Below are 16,733 nucleotides of genomic sequence, written 5' to 3'. Positions count from 1 at the left end.
TTTTGGCAATATATTAGTGAACGTGCCCCACTTAGAAGTTACTGTGGCATAGTAGATGTCCCCTTCACCCTTTCCACCATCTTTAGTGACGGGAATCCTGTTAAACTGGTAAATTGATGGGCTTCTTGAATTAAACCATTTTATAGAGTGATCTGACTTTGTCACTGTAATTAATTATGGGTTTAATCAATTGCATATTTGTATCATTTATATTGTTTTATTTAATTAGAATTGATAGCTGATGTATTTGGAATATTTCCTGGTTCTGCCGGGTGTGTTTCTTATATTGATGTCCGCTATGTTAAACCACGTGCCTCGCCTGACAGTCACTAGTTGTGAGTGCAAATGCACAGTATGGGGAGGTATGGGGCACTTGCAATCGATGGTGTTCTGCTGGTGGAGGCATTTCACTTTTTGTACATATGTAAAGGTTTTGCACTTGTTTAGGTTTCCTTAATTAGGGTCGACAGTTCACATGTATGAAAGAGTTCATGACTCACCTGGCTCTCTTTCATACATAGATGTCGTTTATATTTATACATGTGCCTCGCCTGACAGTCAGCAGGTGATGAGTGCAGGTGTGTACTGTAGAGAGTATTACACATTTGCATTCAGTGGTATTCTCTTGGTCGAGGTTATTTTAACAATAATTTTACTGAGTTTAGGAACATGAATATTCGTCTAAATTATTTAATAAAAAACTATATTGTTTTAAAAATACAAAAATAAAATATATTTTAAAAAAGTTGCATTAATGGCCTGGGCTTTGGGCCAGTGGTCGTTAGGCAAAAACAAAAACAAATGTTTGTTTCTTGTATACCTTTTTAGCATGGGATTAAACTTTTTATAAAATAATAATAATAATAATAATAATAATAATAATAATAAAAATAATAATTGGTGACGGTGATGATGATGATGATTTTATTATATCCAGACTCTGTAATGGTCCTCAGCTGTCAGTAGCTAGAGTGGTATCATCCACCTACTCCACCAAGACAGTGGACGACCCAGGCACACCCGGGGGTAAGAAGGTGGTCGTACTGAGTCCTGAGGTTACCTTGCTGGAGATCATAGCAGAAACCATGAATTTTACGTGAGTATGAGTGCAGTGTTTGGTGGATTAGTACTTGGAAAGCAGTGATGGTGCCGGAGTGAGAAGTGAGGTCATGAGTCCGATCTCCGCTGTTGCGAGAAATAGTTCATGGATTAGAAATGTTATACTGGTTAAGAGACCATTGTTCTAATGACAAACATGCTGGCTTCTGAAGCGGTAACACTAACAGACCTTTGGAAAATTAGTATAGGGTAACAGTTCTGCTGGATATATGAAATATAAAGTGACTGTCGGATCACTATGTGTATAACATGTAATTCTGTACCGTCTAGGACCACCTACGTGGCGCCGGGTGATGGGGCGTGGGGAGTGGAGAGGCCGGATGGTTCGTGGTCTGGCATGGTTGGAATGACACAGAGGGAAGTAAGGAGAGCTGATTCATTTTCTTTCATTCTTTCCTCTTCCTTCTGTCTACAAGTGACTCTACACTGAGTGACAAACCAAATGGTTTCCTGTACACCAGGAAACCATTTACCACGCCGGTAAACCACCAGGCACCAAATTTATGGTGCCTGGTGGTTTAATGCGTAATTAAAGCGCTCCAGTCAGATTGAACTGGTGAGGGTTTATATCATAGGGATGGTTGGGGTTTATTTCTCACGTAATGCCACTCAGGGGTGAATGAGGTTGGTCACTCTCATCTTTAATGTCAGGACCAACTTGCCTTGCCCCAGGCTTCTACACTCTTCATGGGACAACACAAGATTAGATGATGATGATAAGGTGGAGGAGGAGGATTATTAACAGAGTCCTGCCTTTTTTTTTTCTCACATTTATGTGAGGTGAGGTAAGGTACTGAGAACACGAAAAAGGAAAAAATACGATAGTGGGAGAACTAATGAATAGCATACACAATGAAATGGGTCACACATGCATTCAGTCACCATTCTTTAAGCCCTCGGAATCCTGGTGTCGTACCTACACTCCTGCAGTAATCATTTACGTGTTACATACTCACCTTTAATGAACACGATATCCAACTGCTATTAATAGTAACTGGTGGCATGGGAACAATAACAGTGGGGAACGCCAAGAATAATCCCGAGAGAATCTATAACATTAAGGTCAGAACAATGTGACACTGTAAATCCCTTTCTGTCCCTATTCCCTCCCGGACTATAAGGAAGAACTGTTCCACACACTGTGGTTCCAAAACATAGATATGTTTTCTACTTTAATATTACTAACTTCATGCAAGACAGTTACATTACTTTAGTGACACCAGTCGAAACAAGTCACTGAACATATGGAAGTTTAACTAAATTATCTGTAATTAAACATATTAAATATGACATAATGACACTTTTACCAACAACTATAATGATCTCCATGACCAGGGATTGGCATTAATTTTATTTATGGACACTTTTCTTTTTTTTCTTTTTTTTTCACACTTAAGACATGTGAAATTCCCGTGTCTCATGCACTCACAATCTCCCCATCTCAGCAACTTCCACTCACCAACTTTTATCATTCCTTGTCATGTGACTATCTGCTTCTCTCAGCAGATCAGTTGTGCACCTGAAACACTCCCCAAGTCTGTCCTGTCTGCCAGCCACCTAATACTGTTCTTTGCTGGATCACCTTTATGACATCTTATATCCATTCCATTGAGCATTGTTTTGCCCCATGTGCTTGTGTCACATAAACTTAAAACTAATAATACACTTATGGGCTCATTTCTCGTGACCTCTAAATAATATTATTGATTCTTTTAGGGCCACATCTTTCGTGACCTCTTACTGAAATTAATGATGCCTTTAGGGGTACCGGGCTTGTGGCCTATTACTAAAAATTAATGATTCACTTGAGCAGTACTCTCTATCATAACCCCTGTTTTATCACTCCATGCTCCACAAAGGATCCTTGGTATTCCATAGGAGTCTGGCCTACGTTAAAAGTCTCAAGTTTCTTCCCATATTTTACTGTCCTTTCCTATTATCACTCATCATTTCCTCCCTCTTCTGCGATTTCCCTTGTCTCCCATCATCTCTAGGCCTTCTTTGCAGCTTCTCATGCTTCCTGTGCTTTTGTTTTAATCTCCTCGTGATGCCTACTTTTAACAGCCTCATATGCCACTTTCAGTAACTTACAACACACTCTGTGTATGGCAATTTTTTCCTCTTCTTCATTTTCTGCTCCTTCTGGACTTCCTACTTCTCCGTCATCTTCAATCCTCTTGTCCCTCCCTAAGTCCTACGCCATGATTAATGGGTGTGTCAGGTAGTCTCGGAGTAAGAAAAGGCTGGCTCATTTATTTACTGGTTTTGTAAACTCTTGCTTCTCACGTGTTGGTTTCGGCATGATCGGGATCTGTAACATCATCCAGTGTTGGGCTGTTCCAACACTAGTTCTACCTGGCAGGTAGCTTCATATCAGACATGGGGAAGCCAATGACTGTCGTGCTAAAAGAGGTTTGCCAAACTTTAGTCATATACTCGTCCGCCAGCCCGATCTCAGTTCCTTAGCCTCATCAGTATCCATACCTCTCTCACACACTCATTAACCATATCTGTCCACTGTCTTCTTCACTCAGATATTTTTCACCATTTTATTCACTCCCTTTCTCGCCACACGGCCATACTATTTAAGCACATTCCCTTCGACTCTAGTGTCTACAGATATCTTTACTCTGGCTCTTTCTCGAATCACATTATTCCTTACTTTATCCATTCTCTTGCACTCCATACACATTCCTCCACAGCCCCATTCTCCACTGCTCTTACTCTTGACTTTATATCTTCATGCCACAGGATAGCCTCATGCCCATTATGTTAAAGTAGGCACTACAACTCCATCATGCAAGCTTTGCGCAGCCACCATTCTCAGGTCTCTGCTTCTCATCAAGATCTTCCTAGCATCAGCTACATACCTTCCTTGTGCCATTTCCACTTTCTCACATTTACTTGTCTCATCCATAACTGCACCCAAGTACTGCAACGCAGAAATTCGTCTTTCTCCATTCCCTGTAACATAACAGTGGTAATTACAGTCTTTCTCAACAACCATCACTTACAGTAAATCTTATCTTCATTTACTTTCAAGGCACGACACTCACTGACATCTACAGAACTCTTCACCAGTGCTCTTGTCTGCTATTTGCAAGCAGCATTGCATCATCTGTATAGATCAAATTTGAAAAAGTGTTTTTGCTGTCCGATAAAAACACATTTTATAATATATATGTCTCCAGATGATGTAGTATGTGAAGCCTTTAAAAAAGATTTCACATACTACAGGTATTAGATACGCTCCATTAACCGTACAGATACAGTGAGTACTATTGATGGTCTCCACACCACCGTATGATGAAGACCTTACGGTATTTGCTTAGTTTCTTTTTTTTTTCTTTTTTTTTTTCAGTCTAGTTCTGTTCCTTCCAGTACCTCACCAACTGGGTTCAAACTTGGTACTATTTTCCTTGAAATAATACCCTAGAAATATTTCTCACTTATTGGATTTATTCCTTTAACCCGTACCACACTAGCGACGTAGATCTATGTCCCCATCAAAAACTCCGGTGACATAGGTCTATGTCCTGCAACATTAACAAGCCATTGCAAGCAACTGTAGTAAAATGCAAGGTAATATCATATCTCGCTAACCTCAGACATTTCTCCGCTATGCTCATAACACTGATTTAGGATCACGAGAGGCGAGTGAGTCATAGCAGGCTCACAGCCGCTCTGCTCTGTCGGTAACCTTGAAGATTTCAGAGGTCGAGTGGCACCAGCCTGACTCGATTCAACCAACTTTCTGGTTTTAGTGATTACTTTTATTAATGCCAGGGAGCTTATATTGATACATTAAGCCCCTTTAGCCAGAAAGAAGAAAATCCAAAATCGGCCAGAGTAGAGGGGTATCATTTTTTTTATTTTTTCCCAGCACGGTATGGGTTAAAGAGTTTAATGGGATCAATGGTCAGAAAAGAAAAACACAGTTTGTGAAATGTGTCAACGCGTATCTGTAGGGATTAAGACTTGAAAGGAGGTGTGAGGACAATCACCTCTTTAAGTGCTGGACAATTTTGTGGAAACTTTCCAGAACTCCCTTGGGCATATTAACAATCTATAATTTCTTGCTACCACAGTATAGTTTTATACGGTCACAAAAGATTATGCTACATCTGTTATAGGCAAATCTCTCTTGTTACCACTAGATATCTCTATGATATTTAAGAAAGACAGTGCTAGACTCAAACATCTGCAAGTCACTGAACTATTCTACATAAATCTCCTTCACAAGAAGTGGAAACCATTTTATATAAAACCTACTACAGTATTCCAACTAACCGTTTGTTCTTAGCTTCACACTCTTTCCTATCAGGTATTCTTTCTGATTACAGTACCTGATTTATAGTCCGGTATAACTGTATATGAGGGTTTGTGTGTGTGTGTGTGTGTGTGTGTGTGTGTGTGTGTGTGTGTGTGTGTGTGTGTGTGTGTGTGTGTGTGTGAGTGTGTGTGTGTGTGTGTGTGTGTGTGTGTGTGTGTGTGTGTGTGTGTGTGTGTGTGTGTGTGTGTGAACAAGAACAAAAAGGGTAGTACAAAAAGATTAACTTAATTCATTCTAAGGAAGTGATATTCAATGAACTTAGATAAAGCATTGAGAAGAGTGTAAAGAAGAGGGAAGTGATTTCGGAGGAATCATGGAAATGTGTGGGAAGTTTTGTGAGAGAAGAATAGGTATTGATGCATCTGAATGAACGGGTGGGAATTATGACATTGCATGGTATAAGAGTGAGTAAAGAGTGACTGGAAAGAATGAGAATGGTGAACTTCTTTGACAGCTTAATCCAAAAAAGCTGTTGATCCAAACCACATATTTTTTAAAAGGTATTTCAATAAATCTACGCAGCCTAATGAAGTGGTTGAACAGTGGAAAACGGTGAAGATGCATTGTGGCGTTTTTAGGTCTTTGAGCCCTATGATTAATGTGCACGAGTTAAAAAATAATTAAATTTGCACTTACTCCCAAAATATAAGTGAGACCAGCGAAATATCATTGCTGGAAAGTAATGCCATCATAAACCTGAATTATTTCTGGGAATGATACCGAAATGTATCCATGCCATATTTTCCATTGTCCAGGAAGTTGACATTGGCCTAGGTCATTTCATCGTCTCCGAGGAGCGTGCACAAGTAGTAGACTTCACTTTTCCTGCATCGTTCAACTATGCTCGTATCTTAGCGGGCAGAGGCCAGGGAAATATAAACCCATGGAGCTTTTTTCTGCCATTTGATACTCTGATTTGGGTGGCCATCATGGCAGCGCTGTTTGTGATGCTGTCTGCTATGCTACTGCTGCCCTTCTGCATCCCAGCCAATACGCTGAAGAGACCAAGACTGCTGACCATCACCGGCAGTATTGGTCGTGTGCTCCTACAGCAAGGTTAGACAACCAATATTTCAGTATATCTTGTTTTGTTACCATAATTCCTTCAACGTAAGGTCATTCATATTCTCTTCTGCATATTATCAAACGATTTTAGTAGCCTTAGGGGATTATCCCATTACTGAAGGGATTAATAAAGGCTCTATCTAAGTCCTATACTTCATTTTATTCCTGAGCTGAATAGTGAGGAGACACCAAAAACACAATCATTGCCCTTGGTCCACAGTGGTTCATACTGGTCACGAGACAGTGCGAATCACCATTATTCAAGTGAAAAAATAATTATTTTTAATATTAGAAAAGAAACGCAGCGATGGGAAAAGTCTAAAATAAACTGATTTAGCATGACTCTGTTTCCCATAATATAGCTATGGAGAAGCGCCATGACTAATAAACAATACAACTCGCAGTCAATATCTGTAAAAGTAGTGTGAGGATCAGTGTAGGACCAAACCTGCTCCCCGAATTCAACCTCTCTCATGTTAACCAAGTACGAATCTGGGAGTGTTTGTATTGAGAGCAGTGCATGTCAAAGCTGAAGTGGTGTAATGTTTACCTTTGTGTGTCTGTCTAGTTGTATTAATTGGTTATATTAACAGGCTGTAGGCAAATACATTTCAGAACCCAATGTAAAAACTGTAACAGTGTGAAAGACCTATTTGTTACAATGTATAACAGGGATGAGGTTTGAATCCAGAGAGGGGCCCAGGAAATCCTAGAATTGTTCCCGTCATTTTTTTATGAGTCTCCATGCAGCATGATCCGGCCTTCTTTATGTTTTCTGGGGTTTGGGGGAGAGCTCTGGGAGGGTGAGGATAGCTTAAGTTGCCTCCGACACCGGGAACGATTGCTTGACCGAATCTGCCTCATGGTATGACAGGGATGATTCGAGCAGTGGTGCTATTCTATCTGGAGGTAGCATTGTTCATCCCGTCCCTGTTTCGAGTCTCAATCATACAGTCATACCAGATCCACTAGAAGGACTCGAGAGATTAGAGACTTCTGGGACACAAACTCAGTTAACCTGCTGAGCCTCATCAAGGGCAAGACCTTAGATCATGTTTAGGTCTGTGTGGACATGCACTTGAGACTTGTGAATTAAGGTAATTTTTTTATCCTGACCCATTCGCGAATCTTAAGAACATATGAACATAAGATGGGAGGATAGGCTAACTGCGGTAGGCCAGTTGGTCCATGCTAGGCAGCGCCTACAAGAGTGATTAAACTGCAAGAAAAAAGACAAGGATGGCAAAGAACAAGGCTCCCCCTACCCACCAATCCTTCCAACTGGAAACAGCAGGGAAAAAAAAAAAAAAACAAGAAGGAACACCACGCTGCACAGAAATACTGGAGTGGACATTTTACAGGAAAGTGAGAAAGGAGAAAAGAGACTATAATAGTGAAACCTGAGATGGAAAAAGGATCAATAATAGTACCGGTTTTTAGTTTTTTTCTTTTTTTATTATATCTAACACTTACTTGCCTTATGCTTATCTAGCCTAACCTTGAAACTCTCAATGGAAGGGGCAGCAACTACGTTACTAGGTAGCTTATTTCATTCCTCCACTACTCTATTACCCATCAACCTCAAAAAATAAAAACTCTAACTTCCTGCCTATAGTCCTAGCTAAAACATTAACTCACTGTCTACTAAGATGACTCTCATCCCACTTTTAAATGGCACTCCGTCCATAAAATCGGTTCCACCTGTCAGCTAAGGATATTGCATTAACCTTGCAATAACTTTCAAGACGGCTCAGCCATTCCCTCCCAAGCCCCCTCCTAGGCAAAACACCGATTACTACAGGGTCCCTCCCATTCCCTAACCGAATCCAACATATCCTTGTACTGCTGCCCCAATACCGCATTCCTTCACCTACCAACTGAGGCAGACAGTGGGTCTTTCTTCACTGTCCTTCACGATATTTTTATCTTTCCCTAACACATTACCCACCTTGGCCCCTGGAAGACACACATGTAAAGTGGAGTGTACACTGCTCTGTTTAGATACCACACTTGTGGGTCTCCAACAACGACAATATTTTATTTTTTACCTATCTTTAGCTTCATAGCTTTCCTACCTCCTCTTCACATTTGTCACATTACATACTGAATGCATATTTGTGGTTCTTGTCTCCATTTGTTTCTTAACCCCTAACTGCCTGGTGTCAGTCGGAACTGTCAAATAATCGGTGCTGCGGCAGCGCCAGGTGCCGGTAGGAACCTCACTTGTTTTCTGGGAATAAAGTTTGAAGTGGCCGCCAATTTGTCAATCACCAAAAGTTTGGGAGAGACTTCCACCAGCCCATCCAACCATACCTCACTCATCTTTGTGACTCTGCCAGGTGTAGGATGGTCTTTTCTTAACCTTTCTCGTCCGATTTCGTTCCCTCCTCACGTGGATTTTTGCCTTATCCATCCCTGCCAAGTCTCTTTCCAATGATGCAGTGATAGTGCCGTAGGATATGTCTTGGACACCACTGTGTCTAGTTTATCTAGTAGTGAAGAAGTTATCACGCTGACAGCAAAGCCATAGTCGGGGCCACGGGCAGATGCATGAACACATCCTGTTTTCGTGGCCTCCTCTCGTTGTTATTCATCAGTGCAACCTCCTAAAGACCTAGTAATACTTTCATTCGCAAGAAGAATTGTTGAGTAATTTGGTCTTTAATTAATTTCCCTAACTGCTATATTTTCTGAGATATTAAGGTTAGAATTAAAGCTATTTTTTTCTCCTGTACTGAGGAGAGGCACGAGCAGATTTTAGGCCGGCGTCCATGAGTTAAGGGTGAACCTAGTTGCACCCTTGTGAACAAGCGTCCAACCTTTAGCCTTCTTCTCCTTGTCCTCCAAGAGCTCTTTCAATAATTCCCTCATTTGTGATTGCTCCAGACTAAAAACCTGTACCTCAGTTTTTAAAATTAGAAAATTTTCCCTTAAATCAAGATAGTCTTCAATGATTGCAGCAGACTCTCAACCCTCAGTGAAGGAAGGCATCACGCACACAGGAATCAAACAGGGGGTAATACAAGCTCACAAATATACTTTACACAGTGGAGTAGACTGTAGCGCCAGTCGAGCAGGGCAGTACTCCCGAGGTGGATGAAAAGCTGATGACAGAGAATGCTGGAGCTCCCGTTTCATCAGCCCTCAGGACTAGTTCCTGACCATCCCCCTTTGCTGAACTTTTTCAGTGTCTCAGTTACACAGAGAGTAGGCCAGCATGCACTCCAGTACAAATTTCTCTATCTACAGCAAACTACATGCACAGTACACACTACACTTCCTATTCAAATTTCAACAAAAATGGCATCTTTTCATCAAGCCTCGGAGTCCCCAGGGGGGGGGGACCATAAATGCCCCCACCGTCCGCCCCTCTCCCGGTGACGACTCGAGGTGCCTCGAACCACTGTCTGACTCTCTTCTTCATTTCTGCAACATTCGCGGCCTTTCCTCTAACTTTCGCTCAGTTGAGCACCACCTCTCCTCCTCTAAACCTCACCTTCTTTTTCTAATGGAGACTCAGCTGTCTGAGGCAACTTTCTCTATACTCATTTCAAAGCCAAAGAAGGCTGTTGTGTATATATATGCAACGACTTATCTTGCTCTCGTGTTCCTGAACTCGATTCTTCTGAATTCTCTACACTCTGGCTTCGGTTTTCCTGTCATTCTCTGACTAAATATATCTGTGCTGTTTACTTATCCCCTAATTCTACTGACTATCAAAAATTCTTCGACTATCTTACTTCTACGTTGGAACACATTCTATCCATTTCTCCTTTCTCTGAAATCTCCATTCTAGGAGATTTCAATGTTCACCACCACCTTTGGCTCTCCTCTCCTTTCACGGATCCACCTGGTGAACAAGCCTACATCTTTTCTATCCTTAATGACCTAGAGCAGCCTGTACAGCACCCTACCCGTATCCCTGACCGCCTTGGAGAGAGCTCCAACATACTTGACCTCTTCCTCACAACTAATCTTTCTGCTTACTCTGTTAATCTTTTCTCTCAGTTGGGCTCCTCCGATCACAACCTTATTACCTTAACCTGTCCTATCACTCCGGTACGGCCTGTGGACCCTCCAGGGAAACGTCGTCTGTGGCATTTTGGAGCCGCGAACTGGGAGGCCCTCAGGCAGTACTACTTTGATTTTCCCTGGAATGATTATTGCTTCCATGCCCGGGAGCCATCTGAGTGTGTCTTGCGCATTACGGAGGTTATTCTCTCGGGCATGGAAGCATACATTCCTTTCTCATACCCTATGACTAACACAAGAAAGCCTTGGTTTAATCACGCTTGTTCTAATGCTGTCCGCAACAAGGAGAGGGCCTACATAAGGTACCGGAGCCAACCCACCTCTGAATCACATCATCTTTACGTTTCTGCCTGGAATCGTGCTAAGTCTGTTCTTCGCTCTACTAAAAATAATTTCATCCATACTAAATGCTCTCAACTCTCCAACTCGAATTCTTCCCGCTCCTTCTGGCACCTTGCCAAAAATCTTTCTAACAACTTTACCTCATCATCTTTCCCTCCTCTTTTCTACTCTGATGGTTCTGTAGCTATTTCTTCTACTGATAAAGCAGATCTCTTAGCACAGACTTTCTCCTCCAATTCCACCTTAGACGATTCCGGCGCTGTTCCTCCATCACTACCCTCCTCTGACTTCCTCATGGCTGACATTAAAATTTCTTCAGTTGATGTACTTTCTGCCATCACTGGCCTCAGTACTAATAAGGCATATGGGCCGGATGGGGTCCCTCCTGTTGTTCTCAAGAACTGTGCTTCTGTGCTTACACCCTGCCTAGGCAAACTCTTTCGCCTTTGTCAACTTGTACCTTTCCTTCTTGCTGGAAGTTTGCTCTCAGTCAGCCAGTCCCAAAGAAGGGTGACCACTCCCAACCCTCCAACTATCGTCCAATTGCTTTAATGTCCTGTATTTCAAAAGTTTTCGAGTCAATTCTCAATAGAAAAATTTTAAGGCATCTTTCCTATCACAACCTTCTTTCCGATCGTCAGTATGGGTTCCGTCAGGGACGCTCCACTGGCGATCTTCTCACCTACCTTTCAGACTCCTGGTCATCCTCCTTTCGGGACTCTGGCGAAAGCTTTGCCATTGCATTTGACATCTCAAAGGCTTTCGATCGAGTCTGGCATAAATCTTTAATTTCCAAACTGCCCTCCTACGGTTTCTATCCTTCTATCTGTGCCTTCATCGCTAGCTTCCTTTCTGGCCGTTCTATAGCCGCTGTTGTAGACGGCAATCGTTCTTCTCCTAGATCTATCAACAGTGGTGTTCCTCAGGGCTCTGTCCTATCACCAACTCTCTTCCTTTTATTCATCAATGATCTTCTAAGCTGTACATCTAACCCTATCCACTCATACGCTGATGACTCCACCCTTCACCTTTCTATGCGGTTCCTGCAACGCCCATCTCAACAGTGACTTCAACAAACAAGGGATGAGGCTATGGCACACCTAATATCTGACTTGACTCGTATCTAAGACTGGGGTAAAAATAATATGGTTGTTTTTAATGCATCTAAGACTCAGTTCTTACACCTATCAACCCGACAAAATCTTCCACAGGTATACCCACTAATGTTTAATAATATTCAGCTTAATCCTGCATCATCCTTGAACATGCTTGGGGTTTCATTTACTCGGGACTTATCTTGGAAAGATCATATTACATCTCTTGTAAAATCTGCTTCCAAGAGATTGGGTGTGCTAAGCCGACTCTGCTCTTTCTTTACCCCTGCACAATTGTTGACTCTATACAGGGGTTTTATCCGCCCCTGTGTGGAGTACAACTCTCATGTGTGCGGAGGCTCCCCACATACAGCTCTTCTCAATAGGGTGGAGTCAAAGGCTTTTCGTCTCATTAACTCTCCTCCTCTTACTGACTCCCTTCAACCTGTCTCTTTGCCGCACTGTTGCATCTTTATCTCTTTTCTATCGCTACTTTAATGGTCACTGCTCCTCTGAACTGTCTGCTTGCATTCCTCCACCTCTACGACGGGCGCGTAGCACCCGTCTGGCAGCAAACTCTCATCCTTTTTCTGTCCAACTCTCTAATGCAAGAGTTAACCGTTACTCCCAGTCTTTCATTTATGCAACAGGTCAACTCTGGAACTGTCTCCTTCTGTCTGTATTTCCTGCTGCCTATGGTCTCCAGTCTTTCAAACGCAGTGTGTCCAGGCATCTCAAAATGATCGGATCTTGAATTTGGCTCTCTATTGTATTTTGTTTTTCTCTTGGAGGGAACTGTTACTGCGGGCTCGTGGCCTTTGGTTCCTTGTTTCTCGCATTAAAAAAAAAACACTAAACAACACAAAGAAAAAAAAGTAACAACACACTAGCCTACTGCACTAGCTCACAGTACTCACAACACTCTGAACACTAAAATGGACTATGGGCCACTTTTACCAATCTAAATCACTGCTCACAGCACTCAGCATTAGCTCACAAAAGTTGAAAACTAATTACTTTAGGTCAGGGGTAGATGGACAACCGTCAGTAGCGATCATTCTGCCCTCCTATTGGTGTTCATCAGTTGGCGTCAGCTTTTTGCAGCATCCCAGCCCCTGTAGTCTGTTTTCGGCACCATACTCAAATATATATTATTTCCAGATATATACCTCAATTGCTCAATCTTGTGGTAGTGCGAAGAGGTGTGTGTGTGTGTGTGTGTGTGTGTGTGTGTGTGTGTGTGTGTGTGTGTGTGTGTGTGTGTGTGTGTGTGTGTGTGTTCCTACCTAATTGTTCTTACCTAATTGTATCTTTACAGGAATGAGTCAAGCTCGTACTGTCCCGTGTCTTAAACCATATTTATCGTACATATCCTTAAATTTGTGAATTGTTTTGGCACACACTATTTCATTTGGTAGTGCATTCCATTGATCAATTGCTCTGTTTGGGAAACTGAATTTCCTTACGTCTTTATCACCTCTCTTCTTATGCAGTTTTTTGCAGTGTCCTCTTGCTGATGCTTCTCCATATGTTAAGTAATCATTTAATGTCTATTTTCTCCTTTCCTGATATGCATTTATATAGCATTATCATGTCACCTTTTTTCTTTCTCTCCTGTAGTGTTGGTAGATTCAGTTTATTTAGTCTTTCTTCGTAGCTTAGGTCCCTTAAGCTTGGTATCCATCTTGTAGCTGCCCTTTGAACTTTTTCAATCTTGTCTATATGCTTTTTGAGATGAGGACTCCAGACTACTGATGCATATTCCAGGGTTGGTCTAATGAATGCTGTTATTATCCTTCTCAGCGTGTCTTCATTTATGTATGTGAATGCTATTCTCATATTTGCAAGCAGTGTATACATGTTCCGTACCTTCTAGCTGATGTGGTCAGCCGGAGATAGTCTGTTATTGATAATCACACCTAGGTCTTTCTCTCTTTCTGATGTGTATAGGGTTTTATTTCCTGACTTATAATCCCAATCAGGTCTTTTTCCACTTTTACCAAACTTGATTACATGACACTTGTCCACATTGAATTCCATTTGCCATGTACTACTCCATTCATGAAGTTTATTTAATTCTTCTTGTAGCTCTTTACAAGAGTCTGTGTTAGTAATTCTCCTTTGTATTTTTGCATCATCTGCAAACATATTCAGATAGCTCTCATTTCCAGTGTTGCTGTTTATATCATTTATATACACTAAAAACATGATTGGTGCCAGCACTGAACCCTGTGGTACTCCACTAGTCACTTCTTTCCATGATGAGTAGTTTCCTCTTAGTACTGTCCTCATTTCTCTTTTTATGAGAAAGTCTTGCATCCAACAAAACAGTTTGCCTCGAATTCCTCCTTGATGGTACAGTTTCCATAAAAGTCTTTGGTGTGGTACTGTGTCAAAAGCTTTCTTGAAATCTAAATAGATACTGTCCACCCATCCTTCCCTTTCCTGTATTGTGTTTGTTACTCTGTCATAGTAGCTCAACAGATTAGTAACACATGATTTTCCTATTCTGAAACCAAACTGTCTTTCTGTTATCATACTGTGTTCTTCTAGATGGTTTACCCAAGCTTTTCTTATAAGTTTTTCTAATACCTTGCTTACAACACTGGTCAGTGATACTGGTCGGTAGTTGAGTGGATTTTGTCTATTTCCTTTCTTGAATAAGGGGACAATATTTGCTTTTTTCCAAATATCAGATAGTTTACCTTGACTCAAGGATTTCTTGAAAATTAAAAATAATGGTTTACTTAACTCCTTTGCACATTCTCGTAATACCCAACATGAAATTTATATCAGGACCATTTGCTTTTCCTCTGTCTAATCTACTTAACTCCTCCTGTATTACTTTTTCTGCTATTTGTATATCTGGTAGTATGTGTGGACATGCGTGTTCCACATAGTCCCTCTCAAAAAATTTTTCTTCTGTAAAAACTAATTGGAAATTCTTATTTAGTGCTTCACAAATATCTTTCTCTTGTGTATAAGTGATTCCCTCGTCCATAATGGATTGTATTATATCTTTTACTTTAGTTTTGCTTCTGATATAGCTGTAAAACAGCTTTGGTTGATCACTACTTTTATTTATTATATCCTTCTCAAACTGTTTTTAGGCTTCCCTCCTTATTCTTGTATAGTAGTTTCTTGCCTGTTTGTAATTATTATACGCCCTTTCACTATTGTGTCTTCTGTATCTATTCCACAACAAATCTCTTCTTTCTTTTGATTTTTTACATTCTGTATTGAACCATTTCTGTATTTTCTTATCTGCTTCCTTGTGCTGTGGGATGTACTTCTGGACTCCTGTTTCATAAAATTCACACAATTTTTTATATACAGCATTTAAATCTTGTCCTCTAAGCTCATTTTCCCAATCAACTTCTAAGAAATACTTCTTTAGGTCTTGATAATTTCCCTTTTTATAGTTTAGGCTCTTTTTGTAACTATCATTGCTGTTTGCTATGTCATATGCTATCCTGAAGTTATAATTTAGTACTGCATGATCGCTCTTGCCGAGTGGAGGGTGATATATTAAACTGTCAATATCATTTTCTTGCCTTGTAAATATTAGATCTAGCACTGAAGGTACATCAAGTCCTCTTTTTCTGGTGGTTTCCCTCACATGTTGCGTTAAGAAAAACTCTTGTACAAGATCCAGGAGCTTTTGGTCCCAACAGCTTTCTTGGCTATTTATATCTAGAGTATTCCAATTTATATTTGTATTGAAGTCCCCAGTTAGTATAATTCTTTCCGATTTCTCTTCCATTTTATGTAGCAATGATCTTACACTCTGAATTGTACTCTCTGCCAGGTCCTCATATTCGTCTCTTTCCCATGTGTTTGATCTGGGTGGCATGTACAAATTGGCTACAATTACTTTACCTTCAGATGTGTCGATATCTACTGCAATCAGTTCTACTTGTGATGGTATATCTAGTTTTATTTCCTTGACTTTTAGATTTTTCTTAATTAATATTATAATTCCTCCTCCTTTTTTTAAATATCTGTCTCTTCTCCATATATTGTATTCCTCTAAGTTTAGTATGTCATTTGATATCCTTGGTATTAATTTTGTTTCAGTTAGGCATATTATTTGTGGTTCATTTTCTCTGACATAATCATTCGTCTCTAGTAATTTAGATACCATTCCATCCACATTTGAGTACATCAACTTTATCATCTTGTTTATATACTTGTCATGACATGGTTCTACTACCTTCCTCCTTTTTCTTCCATCCTGTTTGTGTACCACTTTCGTACCTGCAATCCCATTACTTTGTAAAAAAAATTCTTCTCCTCCTCTTCTGATCTTCCCTCATTTTTTGTTTTTGCTTCCTCCCTTTTCTCTTTCAGTAATTCCAGTTCCTTTTGTGTTAGGCATCTTTTTATCCATACATTTTTGAACTCCTCTTTTTCCTTAAGATTCTTTGCATTTTTTAGTATCTCTTCCACAGTGTTTACACTCTGGAAAGTCACCTTTAGAGGTCTTGTCTTGCTTTTCTCGTATTTCCCTAACCTTTTGTGTTCCTCTGTGTCTTTACTACAGATTTCCTCTGATACTTCTTTCAGTAAGCTCATTACATTTGCCATCTCCTTTTTGTCTCTTGTGATCTTGTTTTTAACTTCTTCCTCTTCTATACCAGTGATTACTATTGATTTGTTTATCTCTACTGAATCTCTAACTTTGGATTGTTTTGGATTATTCTTTTCACCTCCTTTTTAATGATTTTTTCCTCCACCCTTGTTTCTAA

This window comes from Coenobita brevimanus, chromosome 18, assembly GCF_032717465.1.
Source record: "Coenobita brevimanus isolate Jiangsu-jjx chromosome 18, ASM3271746v2, whole genome shotgun sequence".
Taxonomy (NCBI): domain Eukaryota; kingdom Metazoa; phylum Arthropoda; class Malacostraca; order Decapoda; family Coenobitidae; genus Coenobita; species Coenobita brevimanus.
This window is presented reverse-complemented; position numbering follows the sequence as displayed.